The following is an 18,956-nucleotide window of genomic DNA, read 5'->3' as shown; positions in this document are numbered from 1 at the left end:
AAAGCCGATCTCAAAGTGCCTAGTTTGGGCCACCTATTCCATGAGAGCCCCGCCATTGCTGCCCGTGTGAGAAGACACTCAAATCCGCGTGTGGAACAGGCCAAGGGACATTTACACTGTGCAGACTCACACTGCCAGCAGGTTCATCCGTAAGCGAGAAAATGACTGCATAAATATGATCTATCCACACCCCCACATGGATTAAAAATACAGGCCGATGTCTCCTTGCCAAGGAAAGGCCTAAGCTCTTTTCTTAAAAGGATATATTTAGACCTGACAGCGAATCCGAGTATTTGCTGGGAGAAGGGGCCTGGGTCTGACATCATAACTTCCCCACCTGTGAAGGGCTTGTCCTCTGCCGAGCCTTTGGGCTCCTGCTCCGCAGAGCTATCGTTTTGACAGGTGAGGGGAGGCAGCCTCCACAAAGCCTTGTTAATTTCGGAGGTAGACTAGCAGGATTGACACTTGTGGTGATTCCCCACAATAAGGCCATTGAAATAGTGTTCGTGAAGGGGGTGAATGGAAATGTGTTCTGACATCTTCTGTACATGGAGACGATGGATCACATTTAATAACCATTTTAGGCCTGTCTCCCTGGGCTCGTTTAGTGGCTTATTCTTCTCTTGATATCAGGACATGGCTCCTATTAATCTTAGGGAGAGAAACGGGGAAATTCAGGAGTACTCAGCCTCCAGAGAGGAGCTTTCCCCCCACTTGGCTTGAGCTTTTCCGTTGATCCAGTGGTTGGCCAGAGAGTTTCCTAGAAATAAAAATGGCTGGGTGAGTTTTGGGAATGAATTCAATTCTACATCCCCCTGACTCTTAATCCCACGACATGTGGCACAGAAAGTTTGGAGGTGGACTTCCTAAAAGGAGGATGGGGAAGCAGAAGTGGTAGCCTGAAAACCCACACCAGGACTTTTTACAAGAGGGCAAGTTTAACTGGAAGTTTCTTGCAATGGGTTTGTTTGTTTATTTGCTTGTCTTTTGGTCAAGTGGAAAGTTTTTCCACTTGATTTTATCCCTCTTGGCACTGATAGTTGGGTTAGATTAAGGACCACATTCAGGCTTGAGTTTATTCTCTGTTACTTGGCTTAACTGCTTATAAGCCATGGCTTGCCAGGAAGCTCCGAGATGCTGAGCCAAGCGCATGTACTGTTAGGTCTGCCCTCCCTTTCTTATCAGCTTACCTTTTTGGAGGCCATGTTGTAGCTCCAGCCCCACCAGTCATGCCTCTCATTGCAGGGCCCTTAGGGGAAAACACCACTCAGGCAGAGGATAAGTAAGGGCAGAGCCCCTTGTTTTCTAAGTCATCATTTTCTAAACCTGCCTTAGGAAACCCCAGGACCCAGACTCTGGAAGGATCCCAGATCTGCTTTCTCTGTCTCCAGGAATTGAGGAAAATTTTGTTGTAAGGCACATATCTGGAGATCCATCCAGGGCTTGGATTTGGTGGGAAATGGATGACCTGAAGTCAACCTGTTACTCTTTAGTACGTGCGCCCGTAAGGTGTGTGCATAAGGGTGCGTGTCTTCACTTCCCTTTGCGGAAAGCATTCACAGACTGTCCTCCTTTCCTTTTTCCCTCTGGCTCCAAACAGTAGAAGTGAGGAGCCCTTGCTTTAAAATAAAAACCTTTCAAACTCTGCCACTGTCTACTGGAAAGTGCTAACTCCTGCGTCTCCCAGTGATTCTCACCTCTTTGTGGATCACTCAGAGCTTTGGTGCTTTGGGCTATAATCAGTCTTACTCTTCATCTTTCATCTATTTCCTGCCTGCGACACATGGTGTTCCCTGCCAGTTTCCACTTCCTCTATCATCCATCCATCTCTATCTACCAGCCTATCTATATATATCTACCTGTCTGTCTCTCTCTATATATCTCCATCTCTATGCTCAGAGTTGACAAATGCTAGCAAGACCCATAAAGAAAGAGCCCCTCCAGGTGTAATGCACAGTAAATGTGCTTCAGTATATACCCCGAAATGACCCACGTTAGATCCTGCACCACACCGGCTCGGGAGAATGTTATTATCTTTTCAGTCCTCTGAGAAGAGATCAGGGAGTGAAGACAATGCCATTTCTGGAGGGCTTCTTCAGAGATAGTGGGTCCCTGCTTCTGAAAGGTTAAACATTTTTTTTTGAAAGGCTAAAAATTTCTTAAGTTTATTACTTCTTAAGCACTTTTTAGGTGCTGGGCACTGTGCTGGGCCAGAGGTTCAAAGATAAGCAGGTCATAGCCTCTGACCTCCAGGACCGGCTAACAAGTCTACTGGATAAGAAATTGATCTGAAGACGTTGCAAATTGCTGAACTTTCACCTGCTGTGGCAAAGTGGTCTAGAGAAAAAAATCTCAGTGGGTCATCCAACTGGGAGAAGAGAAGAAAGCCAGGTGGAGAGAGAGAAGGAAAATCTGGCAAAATGGGGTTGGAAAATAGTAAGTATAACCAGACCATGAGGTCAGGGAACCTGTCTCTTTTCTTCATTATTTTGTTCCTAGGGTCTAGAACAATGCCTGAAACTTTCTGTGTTCACAGAATTATTTGTTGGATGAAGAGATGAATCTCAGTGGCTCATTTCTCTTCCCTCTTCGGCTGGGCCGTTTGCTGGAAGGAATCCCCCCTCCTCCCCAAGATAGGACAATGCCATTAGACAGGTATATCTTGGGAATTCGCACCATCTGTGTGGGGCCCCATGGAAAGGACACACCAGATGGACCCCAGGTCTATTTTGGTCTTTACTTTGCATGTTTCTTGTTTTTCTGCATCCCATGCAGATGGATACTGTCAGGTTATTTATAGCAAGTGTTTGCATACAATAATAGAACAGTTGCTTTAATACCAATGCAAATTGAATTATTTTGGCTTTGCATTCTTCAGAGGACTTGTTGCAAACACAGTGTTAAATAGGTGTGGCACTAAGACTGTTCCCAGGTTGTATCAGCTGCCACCAGTGTTTTGACTCCGTTGCCCGAGACAATTCTCTCTGAAACATGGGACACAAGGATTTTATTTGCATGCCTTTCTCACAGGTTTTAGTAACATCCCATTAATAGATACAAAACTTCTAAATAAAATACAGTGCTGGAAAATTTAATTTAATACTATATTAAATAATTAATATACATAGTCAAGAATGTAAATATTCTTCTTACACACTGGGATGTTTGTGATTTTAGGATTTATAGTGGGGAATAATTGAAAACTGTCTGTTCAACAATAGGGGGCTGGTCTAAAAAATTATGGTACATTTGTATGATATAATCTCATGTGGCTATCAAAAAGCACATTTCAGGATAATCTGAGAAAATGATTATGGTATATTAAACGAAAACTTGCAGGTCATATTATATATGTGCATAAACACATATCATGGTCTAATCTTATAAAACTATGTATATCTACAAAAAAACCCTGAAAGATACAGTGAGTAATTTCTCAGTGAGAAGATCATGGGTGACTTTTATTTTCTCTCCCTGCTTTTCTGTTTTTAACAGTATTTCTACAACGAACATTTATTACTTTTGTAATCTGGGAAAAATGCAGTAAGTGCTATTTTGAAGAATTGTCCCTTTGGTTTCTTCCCGTCGGGACTTTGTGTCTGGAATTTATATTAAAGCTTAGCTCAGGGCATCTGCCATTAGAGACGACCAAAGGGAAAATATAAAGCGTGCAGTCGTGGTCTTTAAAGTAGGCATTTAAAAAGTTGCTTTTAATTTAATCTCAAAAGAAAGAGGTAGGTGGTGTCTTCTCTGTGGAGATTTATTAATGCTGGTTTGTACATCACCCAAGCATCTCACGCATGCCCTGAAGCCCATCTATAAAAAACTAGCATGTAGAGGCAGCCCATGCATTTTCCATATCCATAAATTGTGCGTTGCTCGAGGCCAGTCGTCTCTCAAGTTTGCCCAGGGATGAAGACCAACCTGTGGAATCTCAGCTTTGAATAAATAGCAGCAGAGCTTTGGGGAGAGGAGGTTCTCAAGGAGCAGAACTTGTGGACCCTGCTTTTGCTTATCTCCTCCTCCTTTCCAATACCCTGTCTTGGACCCTGGCCCCAGGTGAGGCATTTGGAGCACCGTCATCATGCTCAAGCTCATGGGTAAACCCCTCTTGGTTGAAGACATGAGTTTTCTAAAGCCCGAGGGGCGGAACAGTCTGACTCATAGCCACTGTTTTAACTTGAACAGTCACAGTATAATAGCTACACAGCGGGCTCCAATGATTAGCAGTAGTATTTATCTTTCCTAGTTTGCATTTACAGTGACACACTCAGTGATACCCGCCCAGATCCAGCATCTATAAAGTCAGCTGCACCATGCGCACTATTTTTAACTATAAGAAGAGGAGCCATATCTAATGGAATCTATGATAGCACTGTAATTAAAATGTCCTGCATAATGAGGAAATCTAATAAATAAAGTACAGCAAGTATTATGTTTTGGAACAAACAAATGCTGGGATTTAGGTTGCCTTAAAATCCAGCTACTACTACATAGCCTCAAAACTTGTCACTGCAATTGAGAAATGAGTAACAGCCTTTGATACCAGAGAAAACGAGATTAGGGACAACCTTCCCAACATTGGACTGAGACAACCGATGGTGAGAAATAGAGAGCACAATTTACTTGACAAGAACTGGTAACCTGGGGCCACCTGGAAAGACAAAAAGAAAGAACTAGATATTGAACCTACACTGATTCTACTGTGGGATCGGATAACAGTTTTTAAAAAATAATGATACATAAGCGATAAAAACAAATATACTCTGCTTAGCTCTTTAAAATCAACTTCGTTACCATCCTTAACTGTGACACGCTATCGTGTCACTGCAAATATGAGGAAACTCTGCTGGCTGTTGTCCTTTTACTTCCACTTGAAATTTGCCCCAGGGAAGCCTGTAGATGTTTTTGCTTTCTTCTTGTTGTCTGCTACACAATCTTTGAGATAGCTTCTAGACACGCGAAAATATCTATCCTTTAGTCCTACGATACTTTTCACTTTAGAGTGGAGAGAATACGGAGGAAAGCTTTCCTGTCAAAGAGAGAATGGGAAATATGGTACATGAGGGCAGAAGGCAGTTGAGAAGACAAGAAAATATCCAGGGATACTCTGTATCTCCTTTTGGCTAGAGGACTTCCAGTATCTGTTGTCTCTTCGAGCAGGAGACTAGTGTCAGTATCTCTGACCATCAGCAGAACAGCCATGGGAAATTTAGAGCCTACGGTGTCTGAGTGGCAAGAGAATCTAAATTCCAAGCAGCTCTTACAGACCAGCAACTGGAGGATGGACAAGACTAGCCTAGGATTTCCATTTTGGAGCTTTTAGTGATTATAGCTATTCGCAGGAGCCAAGGGCCCTGCAGCCTCTATCCATATGATTTCACAATGCCAGATTAAGCATTTATTGAATGAATGTATAAATCAATGAACTGCGTAATTGGAGAAATGAAGAAAAGCTTCGCTGAGCCCGAAGGGCTACAAAATTCCCTCTAAGTACCACTGTCCACATTCTACAAGTCTTAACATGTAGTACTATCATTATAGTTCATTATGATTTTATTATAGTTTCACGATTATTTCATTTTTGACACATGAATAATCTGGAGATAAATTTTTTTTTTTTTTTTAAGATTTTATTTATTTATGTGACAGAGAGACAGCCAGCGAGAGAGGGAACACAGCAGGGGGAGTGGGAGAGGAAGAAGCAGGCTCCTAGCGGAGGAGCCCGATGTGGGACTCGATCCCGGAACGCCGGGATCACGCCCTGAGCCGAAGGCAGACGCTTTAACGACTGCGCTACCCAGGCGCCCCTGGAGATAAATTTTTAATTTTCAACTGAATGTTTAAGAAAGTTTATCTTTTATTATTTAAGCTAATTGCATTTTATTATAAAAATATGATCTGTAAATATATTGATTCTTTGAAATATGTCAAGACTTGTTTACAGACCTTTATTTTGAGATCAGTTTTACACATGTACCATTTTACATATGTTCTAAAATAAATTTCAGACATGTATTGTCTGATTTTTAATCCAGGGCTTAATACATGTCCATGAAATCAGGTTAAATATGTTGTCATATCTTCTATGCCTTTATTAATTTTTTTGTCTGCTTGATACATCAGTTTCTAAAAGAGGTGTATCAAAATGTCCCGCTAGGTTTCTGGATTTGTCAATTACTCCTTATCATTCTATCAAATTTGATTTTTAAAAACTAGTTATTTATTTATTTATTTCATTTATTTATTTATTTTTATTGAAGTATAATTGACATATAACAGTGTGTTTTTTCTAGTGTACAAATGTAACTATTGGATATTTGTATATATTGCAAAATCATCACCATAGTAAGTCTAGCTAACATGCATCACCATACATACATAGCTAACTTCCCTCTCCATATATAGTTACACAAAATTTTTTTTCTTGTGATGAGAACTTTTAAGATCTACTCTCTTACCAGCTTTCAATTATGCAATGTAGTATCATTAACTATAGCCACCATGCTGTACATTATATCACCATGACTTATTTATTTTATAACTGAAATTTTGTACCTTTTGACCACCTTCACACATTTCATTCACCCTCTATCAAATTTGATTTGTACATTTGATGCCATATCTGATGCTTGTATTAGTCATACAAGATTAAAATTTTTATTTTTTTCTAGTTTTTCAACATTTTATTATTATGAAATAGCTTTCTAATATTTAAAAGGCTTAAAGTCTACCTTATCTATATTAATATAACTATATATGATTTCTTTTGGTTAATATTTATATAATATTCCTTTTTGATAGGTTACTTTCAGTCTTTCCATTTTTTATGTTTTAGATATGTCTCATTTTAAAAAAAGATTTTTAAATTTATTTTGAGAAGGAGAGAGAGCATGCATGAGTTGGGCAGAGGAGCAGAGGGAAAGAATCTCAAGCAGACTCCCTTCTGAGTGGGGAGCCTGATGAGGGGCTAGATCCCATGACCCTAAGATCATGACCTGAGTGGAAATCAAGAACTGGATGCTTAACTAACTGACCCACCCAGGCGCCCCTAGATATGTCTCTTATAAACAGCATATAGCTGGATACTTAAAATATAATTTGATGATCTCTATCTTTAATTGGCAACTTTAGCCCATTTACATTTATTGTGAATGTTGATATATTTGAACTTATTTTTTCCATCTTGTGCTATTTATTTGATTTCTTTGAATACCTTTTTCCTTTATTTTGCACTTTGTTTTGAGTGAGGATTTTTTGTAAAACGTTTTTTCCTATTACTGTTTGGAAATTATAAACTTCATCTTCATTATTTTAGTGGTTACCCTTAAAAGTTAATTGTACTTAACAAAGGCATAAGTTACTTAGTATCTCTTACTCTTTTCTTAAACATTTAGCACATTGAAATCTGACCACTCACTCATATCTTACACATTACTGTTGACTGCTTTTTAAAAATCTCTAAGTTATGCACTATTTTTTAGCCTTATGCAGTAACTATTTCTTTAGATTTATTTGCATGTTTGCCTATTCTTAAATTACATTGGTTCTTGCATCTTAGATCGCCCCTCAGAGATAATTTTTTTTCTTCCAAAAGTATATTTTTTAAAGTTCTTTTCATGATAGTTTGTTGGTGATAAACTCTCTCAGCTTTTATATGTCTGATGGTATTTGATATATCTTGGAAAGGAGTTGGCAGGGTTTGCTGATGACTGGAATAGAGGGTGATAATGAGGGAAAGAGGGTAGCCAAGAAAGTTTCTAGCAGAGTACTCCCCCATAACATGCACATAAAAGACACTTACAGATGGTGCAATGGGAAGCAATGAGGGGTAGTGGTGCTAATTATAATAAATTCTCCCAAACAGACATGTAGGTCCAAGGATTAAATTCTGGGTTCCCAAGACCTTTATAAACAATTTCATGTGTTCATTCACCAATTCATTTTTGAACTTACCAAATCTACTATTCATTTATCTCTTCCTTATTTAATTTGTCATTTAAGTGGACTTTTAAAACATCTACCATGTGATAGCCATAATGTTAGGTGATGAAGATATGAAAATGAATAAATCCTTACATGGACTCTGCCCTTGTGGATCGTGCAGCCCTGTGGGAGAACAAATAATAATCAGCTAATCAATCACTCAAATAACTATAAATCTGTGATTGTGGTAATTGCTATGAAGAAAGACACCTGATGCTCTGAGAACCTATAATGGGAGATTTGACTGTCAGGAGGTCAGAATAGGCATCTCTGAGGAAGGAAAATTTGAGCTGAGAGCTAAAAAATGGCAAGGAGTAAACCAGGCCAAGAATGGGTAAAAGAGCCCTTCAGGCTGAGAAATTGGCAAGAGCAAAGGCTCTGTGGCAGGAAATGGTAGGCACAAAGTCCTGTGGGAGGGAGATAGGCATAAATGGGGGAGCAAAGAGCATTATTGTGGCTGGTGTAGAGAGAAGAAGAAGAAGGGTTTAGGCAGAGTCTGGAATGATGAGGAAGGGACAGACTGGGGCCCTGATGGGCCATATCCAGGGGGTGTCCTTATCCTGAAAACAATGAGAGCTGCTGACATGATGTAGGCAGAGGGAGTGACCAGATTAAATGTGTGTTTTGAAGAGAAACCACACAAGCTTCCTAGTGTTTTTCTCCTGCACTGGCTGACTCAGGGACTACCGAGTGACTCTGGCTTCTTCCAAATAGCAACTCTTTGCCTATGCAGGAGGGAAGTCTGGGCACTGTCCACCCAAGGGGCCTGCTAAGGTTCTCATAAAACTTTCAACACAGGTGAAAATGGACAATGGGGGGCTTCCTGGGTCACACACAGGTACTGTTGGTTTTCCTTTTTGTGTGCTAAGCCAACTTTCAGGAAAGTGCCTCCAGGAAGCAAAGGTATAATTAATGGAGAATATCCCCCATGAACCTTTGATCCTGAGGAACAAGAAGCTGTAGCAGTTGAGACGCAATTAGTCCAGGGTTGCTCAGTGCAGTTTTTTGTGCCCTCCCTTCCTGGTGGGGCTTCCTCTCTCCACTCTCCTCTCTGAGCCCTCTGGAGCCCTAATGGGAATAAGGAGAAGTAGTCAGTGAAACAGGGGAAGAGGAAAAAAGGCAAGCGTCAGGAAAGAAGAGGGCTGCCAGTGTCAAATGCAGGACCTGTGTGGAAAGAGGGTCCAAGGAGAGCTTTGGCACTGGTTCCAGGCTTCATTCTGTACCTAACCCACTATGTGACCTCAGGCAGATGACATAATCTCTCTTGGCCTCTGAGTCCTCATCTATAAATGAGGGATTTCCCAAGGATATCCACACACCTGGGGGTATAGCGAGGAGGTATCCATGAGTAAAGATGATGTAACTACCTGTGGAAGACCAACCTTACTAGAAAAGTTTTGAGGAAAAAAATGTTAATTTTATATTAAAACAAATAGGGACATCTTAACTTAGGATACAAAACTTACATTTTTAAAAAAGGATATAATAGACAAAGTCAAAAAACTTGGTTCATGTGTTTTCCCCTATTATTCAGGGTACTTGAGTGAAGAAGGTTGAGAAGCATTGGATTAGATGTGCTCTAAGATGCCCTCCAGCTCTTTAGTATTATGATTCTTTGGTTTTATGATGAAGATCAAGGAAAAGGAGGATTAAGCAATCTGTGAACTATAAAAGGATTTAGGCGACCCTTTCAGGTTTAGAAGGAGTGGGTATTAATGTAGGCGTTCAGCTGTGCCTCATGCTTTCTCACACTCTGGCTTTGAAATCTCCTGTTTCTCTCCTGAGAAAGCCCTTGTCCTTCCTGCCTGCCTGGCTTACTCCTCCTTGTTCTTTAAGAACTGTCTTAGTGTCCCCTCCCAGGGGATGCTTTGTCACTTCCTTCTTCCTTCCTGCCCCAATCCTCTAAACTGCTGACTAGGGCACTGCTCCTGCTCCCTCTATGCCCATAGAACTCAATGGGTAGTTCAAATTTTGCACTTATGGAATTATAATGTGTTACTGTTTTCTTCTCTCATCACATTAACTTGCTGCTTAACCAACTTTCACACTATTTGGACAATGAAGTCCCAATGTAGGAACATGCCCTTCATGATATACCCTTGCTGACCTCCTTTGTATTGGGTCTCTCCAGTACTTGGTCTGGACTGTGGTCACGTCTGCAACATTTTGTAGTTCCTCAAAGTGCCACTCTGTCTTCTGTTTTTTGTTCCTATGTCCCAGAATGCTGGATTCTTGAATGCTTTTATCCTTGCCCATATGAAGAACTCCTTTTCATGTTTCAAGACTAGGTTCAATTGTCTCCCCTTGAAGAAGCCTTTCCTGGCCTCCCATGATTTCCTTGTATGGACTTCACTTCTCCTCAGACACAGCTCTACACCATTGCCTACCTCTTTTCTAAGGTCATATGCTCGCATGTCATCTGGGTAAACAATAACTCATGGAAGGTCATGAGTATATGCCCCGTATCTAGCATGGCATAAGCCCATCAGTGAATGCCAGTTGGGTGAATACATGCATGAGATGAGAGAAAAGGAGAGAGAGAAAACTCACACTATATTTCCATAAATGCTCCCTCTTCTCCACATCAGCCCAAGCAAAGACGGCAAGTTTTGGGTCTCCAGGGTTGTAAATACAACTCCAGCATGCATACACTAATCAGTTTCATCATTCACTCATCTTTTGGCTCACCTTATAGAACACTTAGTATTCATTCATTAATTTATTCAAAACCATTTTCACTGTCCTAGCTGTTGAGAATTCAGCTAGAACAAAACAAAATCCCTGCCTTCAAGACCCTTATATTCTAGTGGGAAGAAACAGACAATGAAGAAATATTTACCATGTCAAACTTTGATACATGTGCTTTGGGAAGGAAGAAACAGTAAGGCCAAAGGCCAGATCATGTAGGACATCTTAGGTCACTGTAAGGTGTTACTGAGTGAGCAGAGGAGTGGTCTCATCTTACTTACATTTAAAAAGGCTCACTCTGGTGCTGTGTTGAGCACACTTTATAAGGAGTAAGGATGGATGCAAGAGACCAGTCAGGAGACTACTGCCTTTAGATAAGAGATGATGGCAACTTGAAGGCAGTGGAAAATGGTAAGAATCTTGATATATTTGGAGGGATAGCCAACAGGTTTTGCTAATGGATAGGATATAGGATCTGTGAGAGAAAGGAGTCAAAGATGACTCCAGGGATTTTGGTCTGAATAACTGGAAGGATTGAGTTAGCAATGATGAGAGAGGAAGACTCTAGAATGAGCAGATTGGTGGGAAAGACCAGGAGTTCAATTTGGACTATAGAATTTGAGGTGCTCATAGGCATGTGTCACTGGTGAGTGAGCAGTGGGAGATACAAGTGTGGAGTGAAGGGGAAAGAGCACACTGTACATGAGAATTTGGTGTCACTTACACACAGGTGTACTATGAGCCCTTTAGACTGCAGGAGATCACTTAGGGTGTGAATGTAGGCACAGTAAAGGAGAGGCTTATTCCAAGCCTTAGAGCACCCAATAATAGGATGTTGGGGATATAAGGAGGACTCAACAAAGGACTGAGAAGGAGCAGCCAATGAGGTCACAGGAGAACTGAGTGAATTAATAACCAGGGGCTCTGAGGAGGGGGAAAGTGCCAAGATAAATGGGGTAGGGGTCCTAACAAGTATCAGGACTGTAAATGAAAGGCAAAATCATAGGGACTTTGGAGTGTACGAGAACTTTTTTAGGAAGCTGATATGTTTGTTTTAGGCATACTTAACACAGTACAATTAGCAAATAATAGAGCTGAAATTTAAAACATTTTATTTTCACTGCTATAAAAGAAAGGAAAACAACATTTATTTTCATTATCAGCAAATCAAAAAGATTTCCAATATTCTATATTGTCAGATATGGTCTCCAAGATAAAGTCTGCACACACAAAAAAAGAAAACCCATTTCAAAAGTATCATTTCAGAAATATCACATTGTCCAGAAAATCTTCAGTACACGTGTGCTGGCCAGACACCAGAGATCTAAACAAAAACCTTAGGGATGGTAAATGACAACAAAGATGAAAAAAGAACTAAATACCACCCAGATGTGTTATAGAAAGTATCTGAGCTTGTGCTATGGTCCAGCTCTTCAGAGTTTACCTTCTCTCTCTGCAGCTTCCTCCTACTTTGGGTGGGCAGAACTTCTTGCTAGAAGTTGGCTGCCTTCTAAGGACCAAAGCCTTGAGCCAGGACCAGTTCAAGTGGTACTTCCTGTCATTCTCCATTAATCCATCTAACTTGCACAGAATATCAGTGCTGGATTAGAGATCATTTAGACCAGCACAGTCCAACATCATGTCATCTGTCATATCAAAATATCCAACAAGCCATACTTACAAGTCACATACATAATTTAAATTTTGTGGGAGCCACATTAAAAAAGTAAAGGAAACAGGTAAAATTAATTTTTTAAATATTTTTATTTATTTATTTGATAGATAGCTAGAGAGCACAAGTAGGGGGAGCAGCAGGCAGAGGGAGAGGGAGAAGCAGGCTCCCTGCTGGGCACGGAGCCCTATGTGGGACCTGATCCCAGGACCCTGAGATCATGACCTGAGCTGAAGGCAGACACTTAACCAACTGAGACATCCAGGCGCTCCAAAACAGGTAAAATTAATTTTAATTTAACTTCATTTTATTTGACCCAGTATATCCAAAATACTGTCATTTCAACGTGTAGTCAATATAAAAACATTTATACTGGGGGGGGGACATCTTACATTCTTTATTTCACATGAAGACTTTCAAACCCTGTGTGTTTTCACATTGCAGCAAATCTCAATTCAGAATAGCCACATTTCAAGTACTCAATATTTTCGTATGGCCAGGGACTACTGTATTGGACCATGCAGATCTAGATCATGCCCTTCAGTATATAGATGAAGGGGCTGAGTCTTAAAGGGAAAGAAATGCAACGAAGACTATTTAGCTTGTCAGTATTAGCAAGTTCTCTTGGCTTCCAGTCCAAGCAGTTTTTCATATGTTCGGTTGTTCAAAAGAAATCTCTATTTAAAACTGTTCCTTGGCATCTTATTTTCATGCCTTGGTCATAAAAAGCCCATCCTAATCCCTATTTTTCAGTCTCTTACCTTATTATTTTGTTGGGTGACCCTGTGTGCATCAGAATCATTATGTGGCATGTTCATAAAGCAGGTTCCCTGGTCCTGCCCCCCTGAAATTCTGATTTAGGAGGCCTGCAGTGGAATCCCAGAACCCACTTTTTCAGCAAGTTCTTCATGATTATAATGTCATTAGTCCATGGGCCAGCTTGATATACATCCTTCTAGCTTCTTAGTTGTTATGACTCCTGTAGTTCTTGAAGGAAATCTTAAAAGGATTGCCACAGGGCAGTTCAAATACTGCTTCATCTTTCCTTCCCATATTCCTTGGGTGTCTAAAGTCCTCCTGGCCCTTGCTGTTCTTTCACATTGGAATATTATCTTTATTTTATCTTCTCTAGTATAGATCCTTGAAGGAAGGATGGGAATCTTTGGTTTCCCATTTTCCTCCAGGGCCTGGCCCACAGTGCTGGGAGTAAATACTTGTTGAATGAATGAGGAATGAAAGAACGAGTGTTGTGGAGGCTTTCTTATCAAAGGTGTAAAGGAACAAAGGCATAATTCTTATACTCCCCTTCTGGCTTCATTTACCCCTTTCCTTTTTTGCATGTAGTTGATTTATTTTGGGTCTGGGTGACAATCTTGGGGGCCAGAAAAAAGGGAGAAATGACAAGATCATTAGGAGAGTGTCTTGAATATGTATATAGGAGGCTTATCAGTAAGTGAGAACTTGTTTCCCTTGGTGAAGCCTCGAAGAACAAAGGGTGATCTCCGCCAAGAGCAGAGTCTTAGTTTAAATCCTGAGATGATCCTGGCGTCTAGAGATGTAAAGTAATTCACCTTTATGGTTTGGTCTTTGAGAGATTGGTTATCCTCTAGGTGTAACAAAGAAAACAATTTACAGGGGTCGAGGTCAGCTGGTTTAGTCTTTCATTGAGTGCTTAAAACTATAGGATATTGTTTTAAAATATTGAAATAGCCAACTGTTTAACGGATTTTCCTTACTTACTTCCATGCTTCCAAGACACCGTCTCCACCAGCACCACCAGCACCTCCCACCACGACCACCACCATCATGACCACCTCCACCACCATCATCGTCATCCTCCTCCCTCTTCACTAAGAGTGTCTTCTTCTGACCCAGGCCACCCTACAGAGAGCTTCTCTGAGATCTGTCTGTAAGGTCTGCATCGCTAAATGGGGTGGTCTGGAATCAAAAGAGTCAGTCACATCTATGAAAGCTAAATATAATTCACTGTACACACGGAATCTTACTTTGTTAATAAAAGACAATGATGGTTAATGGTTGTTTTACACCTACTTTTCAAATATCTATAAAATCAGGTAATATTCTTTATGGGTAACAGAATAGACAGCCTTAAAAAATACCTTAATATGTCAGAAAATACTATTGAGTTATAAAATCCCTTCATTCTTTCTCTACACAGGCTGTCCTATACCTCAACTGTCTTCACAATACTGCGTACGTTACCCCCTTGGTACTGGCTCCAGGTTGGAGTGGATTCTTTGTGTCTGGTCTTGTTGATTCAAGACCATTTGATGAACCACATGAAGGAAACTGAACAGGTGACCTAGAGCCAGAAGGGGAACTAAGGAAGCTATCATGAACTTGTCCCCAGCCTCCGGCCTGGCATGGGTCCCTCTCCCATCCAACCATGACCATGACGACCTTTGAAAGGCCTTCACCCAGGGATTGCAGTGGAATTTCTCCTCAAAAGGTTTCGGAGCAGAGGAAGGTGGTTGCTGTGTGAGCCAAAAATCACAAAAGCACCCCCAGAGATACCCACAGAGCCCCGGCTTCCACGTTCTGGTATCTTTGGGGGTGTTGGATAATCAGAGCAGGGTCTGGCATATTATAAGTCTCAAAAAATATTGCCGAATAAATGAATGGATCTGCCAAACAGACCACTTGCTTTTTCGCCTTTACATTTACAGATTCATTTGCATATGCAAATGTAGACATGCATTTATGTGTGGCTCCATATTTCAATTTAAGTGTTTTCTTTTTTCTTAGTTTTCCTTGACCATCTATTTCTTTATTCTCCTTCCCCTGAAAGCCCAGGTCCTCATGCTAGATCCCAGCTCTCTGTGACATGCGTGTGCACAGCAGGCTCCCAGAAGCTGGCACATGAAGACGAGAAGGAAATCCTCTCTTAGAAACTACCTTGGGAGCACCTCTCTTCAGCACAAACATGGAACACTCTGGACACATGTGAGGGGGGACAGCCAAGGAGAACTCCACTTTCACAAGGTCACAGAGAACAAAGGTACATTAGATAGCTCTTCCGCATTCAGAGAGAAAGGGAGAAAATGGTCTTGGGGCACTGGGCTGGCAGCTAGGGCAGAGCCTGAGGCAGCTGGATTCTAGAGCAGTCAGTCAGCTGTGGCCCCAGCCAGAATGTTTGCTGCCTCTGCAAACGGACTCTGGCTCTGGGCATAGTGTGGCCAGGAGAACTGCTGCCAGTCTGATTAATTTCTACTCACAAGCTTGCCAGCTGGGTCCTGGGGCCACTGGGTCCTTGGTGGCAGATGAATGGCTTGTTCCTGGGTTCTGAGCAGGGGATGTGCTGCCTTTGCTGAAGCTGGTATTTGGGAGAAGGGCTGCTTGTTGAGCTAAGGAAAAAACAGTGGAGAGAACACATCTGTGGCCCTTTGCTTGTGGCTCTGGTGTTTGGAGGAGGAGGGCCAGGTGTCCCATTCCTGGAAGTTGGCCTGACTTCTCTGGTCACCTTGGCCTGAGGTCCCCCGGGCTCCAGGCTTATTTAAGCCTGTGGTGGCACACACCATGTTGCCTGAGCCTTGTTCTGTATGGGATGCAGGGGCCCGTCTGAGAAGGGCTGTGAGTCTGTTGGCGGTGTTGCCTGGGAGAAAATGAGCTTCCTGAGGAGCACGTGTGGTGGGACATTCCCTAATTCTCTTCTAATTTAATGATCAGGCCATGCTTGGCATTTTCAGCAGTGAGCGTTCCTGGGAACAAGGAAAACACGGGGGTGAAACAGCTGAGTTTCTCCCCAGTGCTGCTCTCTTTACATTCTGGATCCATCTGTGGCTTCCGGCCAGGAAGCACCTCCTACCTGCTCAGCGTCCACGGGAAGCTTTGCCAAGCATCCAGCAAGCAGCCATGAGCAAGCAGCTTAGCTCTGTGTCCAGCAAGGGTGACAGGCACTTCCTGCCGGTGCCACCTCTGTGGTGCACCCTTGTGTGCCCAGACACCTTGACCTTTCCCCCAGAAAGTTCAGAAAAAGAGAATGCACCTTGTATGTCTGTCCCTGATGGTCTGGTCTTTTTCTGTAAGTGCTCACACCGTGAAAGACCTTTGCTCCTTTCAGACTTGTCAGGGTATTTTTTTTCAGTCTCCATCCCATTCTCATCAGGGAAAATCATGTGAAGTTGTTTTACACTGGGAAGCCCATAACCTATGAGGTTATTTTATGGCACAGTCGTGGTATCCACAGATTAACCTTCTCACCTTCAGGGTTGGTTTGTTTAGTTTCCAATGTCAAGGCCGCTGTAGGTCAGGTTTGTCATTTTGCTGAGGTATGAAGCCGAATGTCACTGAGGTGTGGGTGAGCGAGCCCACCCTGCCTCCCGGCACCCACGTGGCATGCCTGCTTTGATGTTGTCTACTTACTGGCTTTCTGAGGAAGGATTATGGATTTGAGGATTCCAGAGTCTCCTAACATACAAATTGACTGTATTATCTCTCGGTCTGAAAGGGTATGGAAGTTTGGAAGGGTAAGACAATCAGCCAGCCAAACATTCTTCTCCAACCTTAACCCAAATCAAAAGGACTCTGATGTCTCAAATACAAAATACTGGAAACCTTGAGCAATTTGTCACGGGCTTGTACCATGGGTGCCCATGTCTGAGTGGGATTGTTCTGGTCTTTCTGGTAATAATTTTGAATGAGGTCCCAGATCCAAATTCCATTAAATACACATTATGGTAACTTGGGCAAAGGGAGGATTCAGTGGATTGATTTTAAAAATCCGCGTAAAGCGATGGCCTGTTAGACCCGAGGCAGAGAGAGAGAATGAAGTTCTAAGAGCGATCCTAGAGATGATTCTACATTATCAGCTCAGATATTTGCTCCAGAAAGTATTTCTCTCTTCTTATCCCATGGCTCTGTTTCTGACATATAAACAAGACCTTGGAAAGTTTAAATAGACCAAATACCTTTGGGCAGAGTTTGCTTTCCTGATATTATTTGGGTGCATTCTGTTCATAGTGAGCAGCTGGTATTGATCTGATTAGCTTTGAGTTAGAAAAGTGAAGACTTACCCTTCTATCTCCTGAGTAATGGGGACCATTTGTGATTTCTACAAAGTAAATTAACCTTGCTTGGATGAGAGAGCTTTTCTTTTGGGTTTTGCCTTTGAGCAACTTCAAACTTAACCCAAGGACAATTTAAGTCATTCACCCACTCAAAATTAATTTGTTGAGTAGGTTAGGCACTATGGGAATAAAAAGATATAAAGGTATAAAACCATTAGGAAAGTCTACTAGGGTTCTGGGGAAAATATGACATGTGTCCAAGGATCTATAATGAAAACAGAGATATTTGGACAGTCTGATGAAAAGTCATTCAAAAGGGACATTTGACAGTATGTAGAAAAATTAGTTGTCACGTTGAATTTTCTCCTTTTCTGTGAGCTCCGTGGTCCCGCCCAGTAGGGCTTGAGGTGGGGTGAGGCAAGATGGAATTGTGTTGCAGTTTCTCTGTGAGGGACTCATGTTAATTGAGGGACTTTTTTTTTTTTTTTTTGGTTTTGTTTTTGTTCCTGGTGTAAATCATTCATGGATGCCATCTTACCTCCTCTCTTTCTACTGACTTGTCCCTCACAATCTTCTCCATCTTTTGCATTGAGTGGGAGAAGGGGAAAAAGAGGGAGAGGCAGAGAGCTCTAAGTAGTCCTGAGGCTGGAGATCCGAAAGCCAGGGCCACAACCAGGACTGGGGTGGACATGGACATGGAGCATGAGGCCGGCTCCAGGGCGCCTGCCGCTGGGGCTGCCGGACGAGGGGTCTCACATACTGGACACAGGGCAAGTGACTGAAGGGGCCCCTGTTGGCTCTCTCTTGCTGCTGCTACTTGCACACCCTGCTTTCTCCACCTGGGTCACTTCGCTCTTTGTCTTGTGTGAAGAAAAACTACACTCCTCCTGTGTTTCTCCTTTCCTCTCACATGATTACTGCACCCACGACATTTTTGACACCACATATGTGGGGCTTTCTCCAGTCAAGCGATCCTCTGCAACACCCACTTGGTCCCACAATGCAACCCAACTCTGACACTAACCGGAATTAGCGAATTCCGCATGTGTTGAGGGCTCAATACCATGAGACCGCCCCCCCCCCACTTCAGACACCAATTGTTATGTGGGAAGTCCCCAGGTCACCCATAAATTCTGTCTGACTTGGCTACAAATCGGAGGTTCCCGTGACTGCCTACCCTTCGATTTGAGTATTTGCTAGAACAGCTCATAGAACTCAGGGAAACAGTTATGTTTGCCAGTTTATTATGTAATAAAGGATATGATAAAGAATACAGATGAACAGCTACATGAAGAGACACATGACTCCAGCAAGATCCCAAGCACAGGAGCTTCTGTCCCTGTGGAGCGGGGGTGTATCACCCTCCCGCGTGTAGTTGTGAGCACTGACCCAGAAGCTCTGAATGTTGTATTGTGGGATTTTTATGCAGGCTTCATCATATAGGCTTGATCGAGCATTAACTCAATTTCCAGACCCTCTTCCCTTCCTGGAGGATGGCGGGTGGGGTTGACAATTTCAAGCTTCTAAAATCATGGCTTGGTGTTTCTGGTGACCAGCCCCCATCAGGAGCCATCCAGGAGTCA

The 18,956-nt window shown here is 42.1% G+C and overlaps 1 long non-coding RNA gene across 1 annotated transcript; it reads left to right on the top strand.

Moving 5' to 3' along the window:
• The first annotated feature begins 1,955 nt into the window (after positions 1-1,955).
• On the top strand, positions 1,956-14,980 carry LOC103658021. The gene is made up of 4 exons (XR_567020.2): positions 1,956-2,436; positions 2,537-2,655; positions 14,102-14,260; positions 14,526-14,980. It is a non-coding gene; the product is annotated as an uncharacterized LOC103658021 (long non-coding RNA).
• Positions 14,981-18,956: the final 3,976 nt, after the last annotated feature.

This window comes from Ursus maritimus, unplaced genomic scaffold (genome assembly GCF_017311325.1).
Source record: "Ursus maritimus isolate PB19 unplaced genomic scaffold, ASM1731132v1 scaffold_11, whole genome shotgun sequence".
Lineage (NCBI taxonomy): Eukaryota > Metazoa > Chordata > Mammalia > Carnivora > Ursidae > Ursus > Ursus maritimus.
This window is presented reverse-complemented; position numbering and strand designations above follow the sequence as displayed.